General features: G+C 46.4%; 1 long non-coding RNA gene across 1 annotated transcript in view; it reads right to left on the reverse strand.

The window, feature by feature from the left end:
* Window positions 1–12,636, reverse strand: part of LOC147248068 (uncharacterized) — a 36,180-nt gene extending 23,544 nt beyond the window's left edge. Inside the window, exons 1-3 of the long non-coding RNA XR_015119432.1 lie at window positions 12,298–12,636; window positions 11,399–11,501; window positions 10,767–10,874 (exon numbers count right to left, since the gene is read on the reverse strand). This is a non-coding gene — a long non-coding RNA (uncharacterized LOC147248068). The remainder of the gene's footprint in view (window positions 1–10,766; window positions 10,875–11,398; window positions 11,502–12,297) is intronic.
* Between the last annotated feature and the right edge of the window lie 664 nt (window positions 12,637–13,300).

Below are 13,300 nucleotides of genomic sequence, written 5' to 3' on the forward strand. Positions count from 1 at the left end.
TATTATCATGTGGACTATTATGATCACACGTGTTGTTGACGTGTTTTTGATTCATTGCTATACATAAATTCCACAAACCAAACTGAATTGATTTGAGTGTCTTGTCTTATTCCTCCATCAGTTACCGTGTTCCCCCTCCTGGTCCAGACCCTGAGTTCTGATCTGATCCTCAGAGTTTATGTGCCGTTTAGTTCCCAAACGAATCATCGTTGCAGGAGGATGTAGGGAGTGACGGTCCGGGTCCTGCATTCATCTCACATTCAGACTCGACTGCTTCTATCAGAGAGGACATGAACCCTCTCACTCTCACAGACGTCCGTCCTCATTGAGCCTGGATCTGAACCATGTTCCTGCTTGTTCTAATGTCTCAGGGGTTCTGTCTCAGGTGCTCTTTCTCAGGTGCTCTGTCTCAGGGGTTCTGTCTCAGGTTCTCTGTCTCAGGTTCTCTGTCTCAGGGGTTCTGTCTCAGGTGGTCTGTCTCAGGTGGTCTGTCTCATGGGTTCTGTCTCAGGTGCTCTGTCTCAGGGGCTCTGTCTCATGGGTTCTATCGCAGGTGCACTGTCTCATGTGTTCTGTCTCAGGTGCTCTGTCTCAGGGGTTCTGTCTCAGGTGCTCTGTCTCTAGTGCTCTGTCTCAGGTGCTCTGTCTCATGGGTTCTGTCTCAGGTGCTCTGTCTCAGGTGCTCTGTCTCATGGGTTCTGTCTCAGGTGCTCTTTCTCAGGTTCTCTGTCTCAGGGGTTCTGTCTCAGGTGGTCTGTCTCAGGTGGTCTGTCTCATGGGTTCTGTCTCAGGTGCTCTGTCTCAGGTGGTCTGTCTCATGGGTTCTGTCTCATGTGCTCTGTCTCAGGGGCTCTGTCTCATGGGTTCTATCTCAGGTGCTCTGTCTCATGTGTTCTGTCTCAGGTGCTCTGTCTCATGGGTTCTGTCTCAGGTGCTCTGTCTCAGGTGGTCTGTCTCATGTGTTCTGTCTCAGGTGCTCTGTCTCATGGGTTCTGTCTCAGGTGCTCTGTCTCAGGTGGTCTGTCTCATGGGTTCTGTCTCATGTGCTCTGTCTCAGGTGCTCTGTCTCATGTGTTCTGTCTCAGGTGCTCTGTCTCATGGGTTCTATCTCAGGTGTTCTGTCTCAGGTGCTCTGTCTCATGGGTTCTGTCTCATGCGTTCTGTCTCAGGTGCTCTGTCTCATGGGTTCTGTCTCAGGTGCTCTGTCTCAGGTGCTCTGTCTCATGGGTTCTGTCTCAGGTGCTCTGTCTCAGGTTCTCTTTCTCATGCGTTCTGTCTCATGTGCTCTGTCTCATGGGTTCTGTCTCAGGTGCTCTGTCTCAGGGGCTCTGTCTCATGGGTTCTATCTCAGGTGCTCTGTCTCATGTGTTCTGTCTCAGGTGTTCTGTCTCAGGTGCTCTGTCTCAGGTGCTCTGTCTCAGAACCATTGTGTGACTAAAGTGCTCCACTTGTCACTGATAAACTGATCTGGTGCCTTTGCAGACGTCAGTCAAACATCTCTGTGACTCTGAAGTTCCAAACCCTCTGAGAAGAGAAATGGAGGGAAACGGACATAGAACATAGCGGGTGTGTCTTCAGCCTAATATTGTCTCATCTCGAATCTGTAAACATCATAATGTCACTTCCATGCTCTGGAACCAGCTTCCAGGAAGGCTTACATGGTCTCACCTGGACTGTGTCTTGTTTCCATCTACAGACTTCTGGACCTGTTTTCGTTCACTAGAGTTCAGTTCCTGTTCTGTTTTGGTAGTGCCTGTTTTTAGTGCTTCGTCTGGCTCTTGTAGTTGAATCAGTCCCAGTTCTTCTCTGTCCTGGTCCTGGAGTCTCTCTACCTACCAGCTCCTTCCTGCCCTCCTGGTCCCCTCCTGGTCCCCCTTTCGTCACTAGCTGGGTGTCTGAGTTTGGTCGCCCTGTCAGTTGTTGCCAGATCCTTCCGCCACCTCATGTACCAGTGTCTGTTTGAGGGCTTTTTTGTGAATAAACCTCCTCATTCCTCTCAAGTCCTTCATGCTCTCCTGCGCCGCTGGTTTGTGTTCTGCTGTCACCGCCACACCCTTCACTCCCAGGGAGGACCAAGTCTTCATAGTCTCTTATTTTAGCCGACAGTGCCTCTGAAGTGACGTTTGATTTAAGATCTAACCACTCGGGAAGAGAAGAAATGAGACAAAACATAAGTTGTCTTGTGCACCCTGATTAAAGCGCTCGCTTCAGTTAAAATAGATCCAGGTTTATTTCAGGAAGTGCCGGTCACCATGGTGAAGGGAGACGAGTTCGTGTGGAAGTCTGAGAGGAGACAGTCGGCTCATTCGTCGTGTTTGGGGCTAAATCTGCATATAGTTGCCGCCTGGCTGTCAGATGGCGACATGAAGCCTCCGAGGTTTTACCGCTGGGGGCGTCTGTCAAACTGCTCCAGAACTAAAATGTGCTAACAGAGACAGACGCAGGAGGCGTGGCCTGAGAAATGGTCACTTGAGAGATGACAACTTTGCTGAAGATCCATTAGATGTTTTGCTATGACGTGTTCTAGGTGAGACGTGTCCTTTGAAGTACTTCATGGAAGGAGGTGGAATGGCTGCTGCACACATGGCAGGCGCTCGTTCAGCAGCTCGCCAAGCGTGCGGAGCTGTACTCTCGCCTATGCAGTGGACCCTGAGGAGCTCAGTCAGGCATGCAGCACTGCTCACCTGGCATTAGACACACCCAGGAACATGCCGCTGTGTGCATTGTCTTAAAAACACCGGTTGCTGCACAAACTCGTGGTTGCAGACGTGTCCTTCACTGGTCACCCCTGGAGAGATCATACAGTCGTGCTATAAATATTTTGGCCAAGAGGCCAAAGGTAGGATGGCCCCAGTCACATGCCCTGAGAGAGCTGGGCACGCTCAATGTTCATTCTCTCTCATCCAGAAACGTTCCCCTGGCTCCAAGTGACAGGGTGTGACCATGAGCACCCGCTGGGAACTGTGGAGTACCACACTGGGAAACCTCTTTTGGCCAGGGAACTAACCCAGAAAGAATTTCCGACTGAACCAAACCTCAACCACGCGTATGGTTTCTAACGAACCACAACGTGTGACTAAGCTCCATTTTTACTGGTGTTTCTGTAATTCTGTTATTCTGGGATTACACCTCCTTGAACTGCTGAGCAACTTTCCTGAGAATCTGCTGAACTACAGACTAGGCTTAGCTTGTTGTCATGGTGACAGACAGGACAAAGCGTGAAGAGATGATGTCATGACCCAGATACAACAGCGTATCCACGGGTACAAGATGGCGAGGTGGTGTGTGCTGCTCGTTGGTCCTGTAAGGGGGACACTGGTGGCTTGATCATTCTGGCCTGAACCCGTTTGAACGTCTTCATCACGTTAATAAATGGGAACGTTCTTCATGAATGTTATCTAAACCCTAACCGTGTATACAAACAGGATACCAGTTGACAACGCCATTACCAAGGGTGGTAATTAGGCCCCGGAGCCCCTCACTTCCTGTATGGTGGTTACCTGAATTTTTCCTCCTTTGTGAGCTTCTGATTCTACTTCAGTGGTGTGTAGTCGACACTCCATTCTCTGACAGCTTCTGCTTCATTAGAGCGCTGCGGTGAGATTTGCATGACTTTAATCCTCCCTTGAATTCTGTCTGTTAAACTTCAGTGGTGAGTTCCTCCCAGCATTTTTTCCTTCTACAATCTAATTTGATGTTTAATGATCCTACCGAAGATTCCTGCCATGAGTCCAATTTACAGGCACTGCCACGTTGGCAGCCGCCGCCACGATGAGTCGTACTAACACCCCATTTAGACTCATTCTGTTTGGTAACAAATCTGACTTTGATGTGCTGAGGAGGCTGAAAGGCTGCTTTAATGACTTCCTCATCACTGGTTTCATGTTTCCTCTTCATGGATGCAGAGCTGAAATCAATAAAGACATCACAAAAGAGGCAGAGAAAGTTTGAGTCACATGACCAGCTGACTTGCTGGATTTCAACTTCTGTGTATTCCCATATGTTCCCTGATGAAGATGTCAGAGACCAATGGCTAACAGCTCTTAAGGTCATCATCAGCTGTACGCCAAAAAATGCATTAAAACCAAATTGGAACTATAAGAACGGTTCTTGTTCGGGGAACCAGCCAGGACCAAATGGCCTGTTCACTTAAACTTGAATCATTTCCTTCTTCTGCGTGTTTCCTTGAAACATTGGAAGCAGTTCAGTTGTCTTCAGTTCAGCTAACCAGTTATACTGCCATCATGCCGGTCCATGCTAGGGCCTCCACCAGCACCACCATCACCAAACCCCATCTGTCATAGGACAAGCACATGTTAGACAAGAGATGATCCCCCCCTCCCCATGCTGCATCTGATTACACCTGGCCCAGGAAGGCTGTCGTGAAGCATCAGTGGCTCACTCACTCATTCACTGTCTTACTCACTCACTCACTAATTTAGTCACTCACTGTCTCACTCACTCATTTACTGACTCACTCACACATTTACAAACTCACTCACTCACTGATTTACTCACTCACTGTCTCACTCACTCATTCACTCATTTACTCAATCACTCACTCACTCACTCATTTACTAACTCACTCACTGTCTCACTCACTCACTCACTCACTCATTTACTAACTCACTCACTCATTTACTCACTGTCTCACTCACTCACTCACTCACTCACTCACTGTCTCACTCACGCATTTACTAACTCACTCACTCATTTACTCACTCATTCACTCACTCACTCATTTACTAACTCACTCACTCAATTATTTACTAACTCACTCATTCACTCATTTACTCACTCATTCACTGTCTCACTCACTCACTCACTCACTCACTGACTGTCTCACACACTCATTTACTAACTCACTCACTCATTTACTCACTCATTTACTCACTCACTCACTCACTGATTTACTCACTCACTCACTGTCTCACTCACTCATTCACTCATTTACTCAATCACTCACTCACTCACTGACTCACTCACTCATTTACTAACTCACTGACTCACTCACTGTCTCACTCACTCATTGACTAACTCACTCATTTACTCACTGTCTCACTCACTCACTGACTCACTCACTGTCTCACTCACGCATTTACTAACTCACTCACTCATTTACTCACTCACTCACTCATTTACTAACTCATTCATTCACTCATTTACTCACTCACTCACTCATTTACTAACTCACTCATTCACTCACTGTCTCACTCACTCATTTACTGTCTCACTCACTCACTCACTCACTCACTCATTTACTCACTCACTTACTGTCTCACTCACTCACTCATTTACTCACTCACTGTCTCACTCACTTATTTAATACTCACTGACTCACTCACTGACTCACTCACTCATTTACTCACTCACCCACTGTCTCACTCACTCACACACACAATCGCACTTGTGTCCCCAAAGACAAATGAAAATGATAAAAATGTATCAAAGAGCAGTTTGGTTGCTATGACAACTGGCATAAGGAGCAATTAGACAGTGATTTAAAAGCTAATTGGCTGCTAATGGATTGACAAGCTCACTTTGACTCCATCAGCAGTGTGAGAATCGTCATGGAGATGAGGCGGCGACCACAGAGGCATATGTTTCTATTGTTTCTACTCTTCATCCATCTCAAAATTTACAAGCATGTCGAAGAGGACACAATGGAGATGGGCGAGGCCTGAGAGGGTTAATGTACTCCATCCTGGTACTTGAAATTTGTCAAATACAAGTGCCATGCAGCCCTGTACTAGGTACTGGCTCTTAGCCAGTAGCAGCCCTTAGTAGGTAGCTGCCCTTAAGTAGTTTCCAGCCTTTAGTAGTGACAGGACAAGGCTTGGACACAGGACACAGAAGCAGGGTTCACGGCAAGGGATATTTATTGTCTTGTACTCCAAGCAGAGAAATCAATGGGCTATGAAAACTTAACTAATCTACTCAGAGCTATAAAACCTATACCAAATGAAAATCATTCCAATCAAGGAGGAAAACACAAAGCCTATTAAATATTACCAATAAATGAAAATCTCTCCAGCTGCGGAGGAAAAAAACAGAATAAAGGAAACTCACTAATAACAGGAACACTCCTGAAAACTGGAGACCTAAAACTATGAAAGTTATCCAACAAAAAAAAATCACTCCAAACGGAGGAAAGCAAAGGCTGCAAACTTATCGACAAAATCTAGACTAGTGTATAACACTTACAACAAAAAAATTACTCAGAGGCAGAAGAACACAAAACAACAGGCACGGCTGCATTAACAAGGTAGAGGCTGTGGCAAGAACTGTGGATCAACAGGCTGGAGTGAACGCACAAGGACGAAACACACTGGCACAGGACAAAGGGAGACAAAGACCATTTAAACACAAGGTAAGGGGACACAGGTGGAAACAATCAGGGCGGGGCAGACGATCAAACTGGCACAGGAGGAAGGGCAAGTGACCTGAAACGAGAGGAGAGTCAATCTTTCACAATGAAGCAGGAAGTGACAAGAGAAACACCCACGGCCTCACCGCGGTGTGACAAGTAGATAGCGGCCCTTAAGTAGGTAGCAGCCCTTAGTAGGTAGCAGCCCTTATTAGGGAGGAAACCTTAAGTAGGTTGCAGCCCTTATTAGGGAGGAAACCTTAAGTAGGTAGCAGCCCTTAGTAGGGAGGAAACCTTAAGTAGGTAGCAGCCCTTATTAGGTACCAGCCCTTATTAGGGAGGAAACCTTAAGTAGGTTGCAGCCCTTATTAGGGAGGAAACCTTAAGTAGGTAGCAGCCCTTAGTAGGGAGGAAACCTTAAGTAGGTAGCAGCCCTTATTAGGTACCAGCCCTTATTAGGGAGGAAACCTTAAGTAGGTACCAGCCCTTATTAAGGAGGAAACCTTAAGTAGGTAGCAGCCCTTATTAGGGAGGAAACCTTAAGTAGGCACCAGCCCTTATTAGGGAGGAAACCTTAAGTAGGTAGCAGCCCTTATTAGGGAGGAAACCTTAAGTAGGCACCAGCCCTTATTAGGGAGGAAACCTTAAGTAGGCACCAGCCCTTATTAGGGAGGAAACCTTAAGTCGGTAGCAGCCCTTAGTAGGGAGGAAACCTTAAGTAGGTTGCAGCCCTAGGTAGGGAGGAAACCTTAAGTAGGTAGCAGCCCTTATTAGGGAGGAAACCTTAAGTCGGTAGCAGCCCTTCGTAGGGAGGAAACCTTAAGTAGGTACCAGCCCTTATTAGGGAGGAAACCTTAAGCAGGTACCAGCCCTTATTAGGGAGGAAACCTTAAGTAGGTACCAGCCCTTATTAAGGAGGAAACCTTAAGTAGGTAGCAGCCCTTATTAGGGAGGAAACCTTAAGTAGGCACCAGCCCTTATTAAGGAGGAAACCTTAAGTAGGTAGCAGCCCTTATTAGGGAGGAAACCTTAAGTAGGTAGCAGCCCTTATTAGGGAGGAAACCTTAAGTAGGTTGCAGCCCTAGGTAGGGAGGAAACCTTAAGTAGGCACCAGCCCTTATTAGGGAGGAAACCTTAAGTCGGTAGCAGCCCTTAGTAGGGAGGAAACCTTAAGTAGGTTGCAGCCCTTATTAGGGAGGAAACCTTAAGTAGGTAGCAGCCCTTATTAGGGAGGAAACCTTAAGTAGGTAGCAGCCCTTAGTAGGTAGCAGCCCTTATTAGGGAGGAAACCTTAAATAGGTAGCAGCCCTTATTAGGGAGGAAACCTGAAGTAGGTAGCAGCCCTTATTAGGGAGGAAACCTTAAGTAGGTAGCAGCCCTTAGTAGGTAGCGGCCCTTATTAGGGAGGAAACCTTAAGTAGGTAGCAGCCCTTATTAGGGAGGAAATCTTAAGTAGGTACCAGCCCTTATTAGGGAAGAAACCTTAAGTAGGTAGCAGCCCTTAGTAGGTAGCAGCCCTAGGTAGGGAGGAAACCTTAAGTAGGTAACAGCCCTTATTAGGTAGCAGCCCTTATTAGGGAGGAAACCTTAAGTAGGTAGCAGCCCTTATTAGGTAGCGGCCCTTATTAGGGAGGAAACCTTAAGTAGGTACCAGCCCTTATTAGGGAGGAAACCTTAAGTAGGTACCAGCCCTTATTAGGGAGGAAACCTTAAGTAGGTAGCAGCCCTTAGTAGGTAGCAGCCCTTATTAGGGAGGAAACCTTAAGTAGGTAGCAGCCCTTATTAGGGAGGAAACCTTAAGTAGGTAGCAGCCCTTAGTAGGTAGCAGCCCTTATTAGGGAGGAAACCTTAAGTAGGTAGCAGCCCTTAGTAGGGAGGAAACCTTAAGTAGGCACCAGCCCTTATTAGGGAGGAAACCTTAAGTCGGTAGCAGCCCTTAGTAGGGAGGAAACCTTAAGTAGGTTGCAGCCCTAGGTAGGGAGGAAACCTTAAGTAGGTAGCAGCCCTTATTAGGGAGGAAACCTTAAGTCGGTAGCAGCCCTTCGTAGGGAGGAAACCTTAAGTAGGTACCAGCCCTTATTAGGGAGGAAACCTTAAGCAGGTACCAGCCCTTATTAGGGAGGAAACCTTAAGTAGGTACCAGCCCTTATTAAGGAGGAAACCTTAAGTAGGTAGCAGCCCTTATTAGGGAGGAAACCTTACGTAGGCACCAGCCCTTATTAAGGAGGAAACCTTAAGTAGGTTGCAGCCCTAGGTAGGGAGGAAACCTTAAGTAGGCACCAGCCCTTATTAGGGAGGAAACCTTAAGTCGGTAGCAGCCCTTAGTAGGGAGGAAACCTTAAGTAGGTTGCAGCCCTTATTAGGGAGGAAACCTTAAGTAGGTAGCAGCCCTTATTAGGGAGGAAACCTTAAGTAGGTAGCAGCCCTTAGTAGGTAGCAGCCCTTATTAGGGAGGAAACCTTAAATAGGTAGCAGCCCTTATTAGGGAGGAAACCTGAAGTAGGTAGCAGCCCTTATTAGGGAGGAAACCTTAAGTAGGTAGCAGCCCTTAGTAGGTAGCGGCCCTTATTAGGGAGGAAACCTTAAGTAGGTACCAGCCCTTATTAGGGAGGAAATCTTAAGTAGGTACCAGCCCTTATTAGGGAAGAAACCTTAAGTAGGTAGCAGCCCTTAGTAGGTAGCAGCCCTAGGTAGGGAGGAAACCTTAAGTAGGTAACAGCCCTTATTAGGTAGCAGCCCTTATTAGGGAGGAAACCTTAAGTAGGTAGCAGCCCTTATTAGGTAGCGGCCCTTATTAGGGAGGAAACCTTAAGTAGGTACCAGCCCTTATTAGGGAGGAAACCTTAAGTAGGTACCAGCCCTTATTAGGGAGGAAACCTTAAGTAGGTAGCAGCCCTTAGTAGGTAGCAGCCCTTATTAGGGAGGAAACCTTAAGTAGGTAGCAGCCCTTATTAGGGAGGAAACCTTAAGTAGGTAGCAGCCCTTAGTAGGTAGCAGCCCTTATTAGGGAGGAAACCTTAAGTAGGTAGCAGCCCTTAGTAGGGAGGAAACCTTAAGTAGGTAGCAGCCCTTAGTAGGTAGCGGCCCTTATTAGGGAGGAAACCTTAAGTAGGTACCAGCCCTTAGTAGGGAGGAAACCTAAAGTAGGTACCAGCCCTTATTAGGGAAGAAACCTTAAGTAGGTAACAGCCCTTAGTAGGTAGCAGCCCTTATTAGGGAGGAAACCTTAAGTTGGTACCAGCCCTTATTAGGGAGGAAACCTTAAGTAGGTAGCAGCCCTTAGTAGGGAGGAAACCTTAAGTAGGTAGCAGCCCTTAGTAGGTAGCGGCACCGTAGCAGTTTCCATAGCTTCCGTTATCCATGAATAATGACTTTGGTGAGCTGAAATATCGCTCTTTGTCATTTTGATACGGATGCCATTTTGTCCCTTGTCTTCTGTGTGCCAGATAGCACATTACTGTACATCCATGGAGGAAGAAGACCACCATTTTCTTCAGTTTACCGTTTAATGAAGTTTGTGATGGTTGTGATAGTTTGTGATTCACATTTTCCAAAACTGACCTAAATACAATGTTACTGATGTTGGACAGTGCAGAACATTCATAATTTACCCAAAAATCTCTTCATAGTCCTCTAAACCACAGTCACCGAAAAATCTCCTCATCCATCTCCTCCTGTGACCTGCATGTTACTTACAGTATCTCTTGTGTGTAACCAGCCCAAAGAGTCAAAGTTGACCAGTCAGCCAATCAGAGTTCATGTGATATGAATCATATCGTAGCAAATCATTGGCCACTGAAAATCTTCTGAGCGCATCGTGTCAGCGAGCATGTGGAGGCAGAGGTGTTGAGAAAACGGTGGTTTTTCTACACGTTCACATGCGTCTTTACCTTCACAGACATTTGATTGATATATTTCCGCAGATTTAAGCCCCAAAATAATCCTTGTGATTTATGTTCATATGAGCAGAAACGGCATCCCAACAATCACCATGGCAACAAGAAATCAACAACAAGCTAACACTGCAGCTGCACACTCTCGCTGTAGCGACTGTACATTGGCCAAGCAAGCATTGTCCTCCCAGCAGCCACTGAAAGTGACATCGTGAGCACACACACACACACACACACACACACACACACACACACACACACACATAGGCACACACATACACACACACAAACACACACGCAGGCCCGCATGCACCTATGATGTACATGTAGCTCTGGGCTTGTTAAATTTGCTTTTACACATGTTCAATGGTCGCCGCACGCTATCGACATGGTGTGGAGGCACAACCCGCCATCATTTATTCATCCTTTATGGAAAACTGCAGATTACGGCATCATCATTCTTTCATGAGCTGTTTCACATCACTGAAGGAACAGAAATATTGTACCTGAAGGCAACACGGGTCTCTGACCTGCTGCTTCAATTGCTGTCAGCCCACCGGCGGCCTTGTGTTCGCTCAACATGGAAAACTTTGATTTGTGGATGGCAGTTCCTCCTGCGGCGTGACAGAAACACAGTTTCAGAGCCGGCAACATACTGATTCTGTCTAGGTGCTTCGATTCGTTTTCACAGACAAACACAATTGAACAAAATGCGTCACAGTACAGGTCTCAGAGCGGAGACAGCGGAGGTCCTCTAGTGGTCAGTTTGTGAATCACAGATTAAATCGACCCACGAATATTCATCCATGTCCTGAAAACAGGACAACCTATGAAGAGAAACTGGGACAGATTACAGGACACGCCCACAAGACACAACACCAGTCAGATTATTGGTGGCACCTGAGCTCGCATCTCTCTGTCACTCACTGCAGAGACACACATCAAAGGCCCAGTGACTCCGCCCCCCTGATCAATGGCTCCTTCATGAGGAAATCCTCAGTCTCTGGTTTGTCCGGTGGACGAGTCTAATCGCAGGTCATTTCATCACTCAGCAGCTCGTCCACTCAACTCGTGGTCAGTGTCATTTTATCACTCAGCACTAATTAGAGTCTAAATGCACAGAGACTTGACTAATTACCTGCTGCGGATGATGCTGATGATGTCACTGCGAATCACATTGGCAACAACCCCTGAAATTGTGTTTTCCTTGCATTTGGAGTACTGGTGGACCAGATATTCACCTGTGAATAAAAAGTACTTCTTAAAGAATAGGAACGGATGATGCAACTGATTAATGACGTTTATCATTTCTGCAGGTTAGGGCCGCCGCCAATCACGCCCCCTCACCACCAGTGTCGCTCTGTTATGAGCTGTACACATGAATGCAGGAGGCTCCTTGTTAGGGGGTGGTGTAAATCTTTGGGACAACTGGTTGACTCCCATGCTGTCACCATGGTTACATCAAGCATTTTGAAATCTGGCGGCCCGGTGGAGCAGTGGTCCTCCCTGTGGCCCCCAGCAAGAAGGTTGTGGGTGGAGCCCCGGCTGCAGCACGGGGTCTTTCTGGGTGGAGTCTCCATGTTCTCCCTGTTCCTGCTGGGTTCTCTCTGGTACTCCAGCTTCCTCCACAGTCCAAAGACATCAAGAGGGACCAGGTTAATCCAGACTCTAAATTGACCGTAGGCGTGGCTGGGAGAGCCAATGGTTGTCTGTCTCTATGTGTTGGCCCTGCCATGGACTGGTGACCTGTCCAGGGGGAAGGCTGCTGGGATAGGCTCCACCCCCACCACCCTCAACAGGAGGAGAGGGGGAACATGGAGGGATGATGGAGGGATGATGGATGATGGAGGGATAGATGGGTGGATGGATGGATGGATGATGGCTGTTTGAAATCTTGGTCCTGCTGAAAGCTTCAGCCCGTAACAGTCGTGACTGCAGAACCTCCCCAGAACCATGAGCAGAACCGGGTTGGGGACCAGAAGCAGATGTACTGATGTTGCCTGTTTAAGAGCATTGAGGGACAAAACATATTTATACCAGGTTTGACCACCAGCGCACGATCCATGACGAGCCACGATGAGACAAATTCCTCTTGTCTTCAGGGCGCCATTTTGGTGGTGTGCAGGAAGTGTGTAGCCATAAATGATGTCCTCCCAGCAGCTTCCTGAGTTTGTTAGTTGTGCCAAAAGATAAAAAAAAGTCAGGCAGTTATCAGTTCAAGACAAAAACGTAGCATTGGTGACTGACGCTGCACATCACTTCCTGTCAGGTGTGTCCTTGTGTCAGGGACGTGGCTTCGTTAAGGTCACTCCCGCCTGTCTGAGCACCTACACCTCTTCATTTGAAGCTCTATGACATCACAACCAACATTTTCCTTAATAAAGGTTTTATACAATCGATCTTGATGATTTAATAACTGTTAATAAACAGTTACTTCCATGAGTCTGAGATGCATTGGAAAGTGCAGTGTTGCAGCAGTAAGAAGCTTCCACAGAAATCCAGATGTGAAAATCTTTACTACGTAAAGATACTACTACTACTACACACACATATATATATATATATGTACTCACACACACACATATATATATATATACACACACACACACACATATATATATATATGTACTCACACACACACATATATATATATGTGTGTGTGTGAGTACATATATATATGTACACACACACACATATATATATGTGTGTGTGTGTACATATATATATGTGTGTGTGTGTGAGTACATATATATGTGTGTGTGTGTATATATATATGTGTGTGTGTGAGTACATATATATATATGTGTGTGTGTGAGTACATATATATGTGTGTGTGTGTATATATGTATATGTGTGTGAGTACATATATATATATGCACACACACACACACACACACACACACACACACACACATACCTCAAGCTCTGCTGTTATTCTGCTGCTTCATCAGCAGCTACACTATATATATATATATATATATATATATATATATATATATATATACACACACATATATATATATACTCACATATATGTGTG

This window comes from Aulostomus chinensis, chromosome 15 (genome assembly GCF_037954235.1).
Source record: "Aulostomus chinensis isolate RoL2024-O1b breed Wild chromosome 15, RoL_Achi_v1.0, whole genome shotgun sequence".
NCBI classification, from domain to species: domain Eukaryota; kingdom Metazoa; phylum Chordata; class Actinopteri; order Syngnathiformes; family Aulostomidae; genus Aulostomus; species Aulostomus chinensis.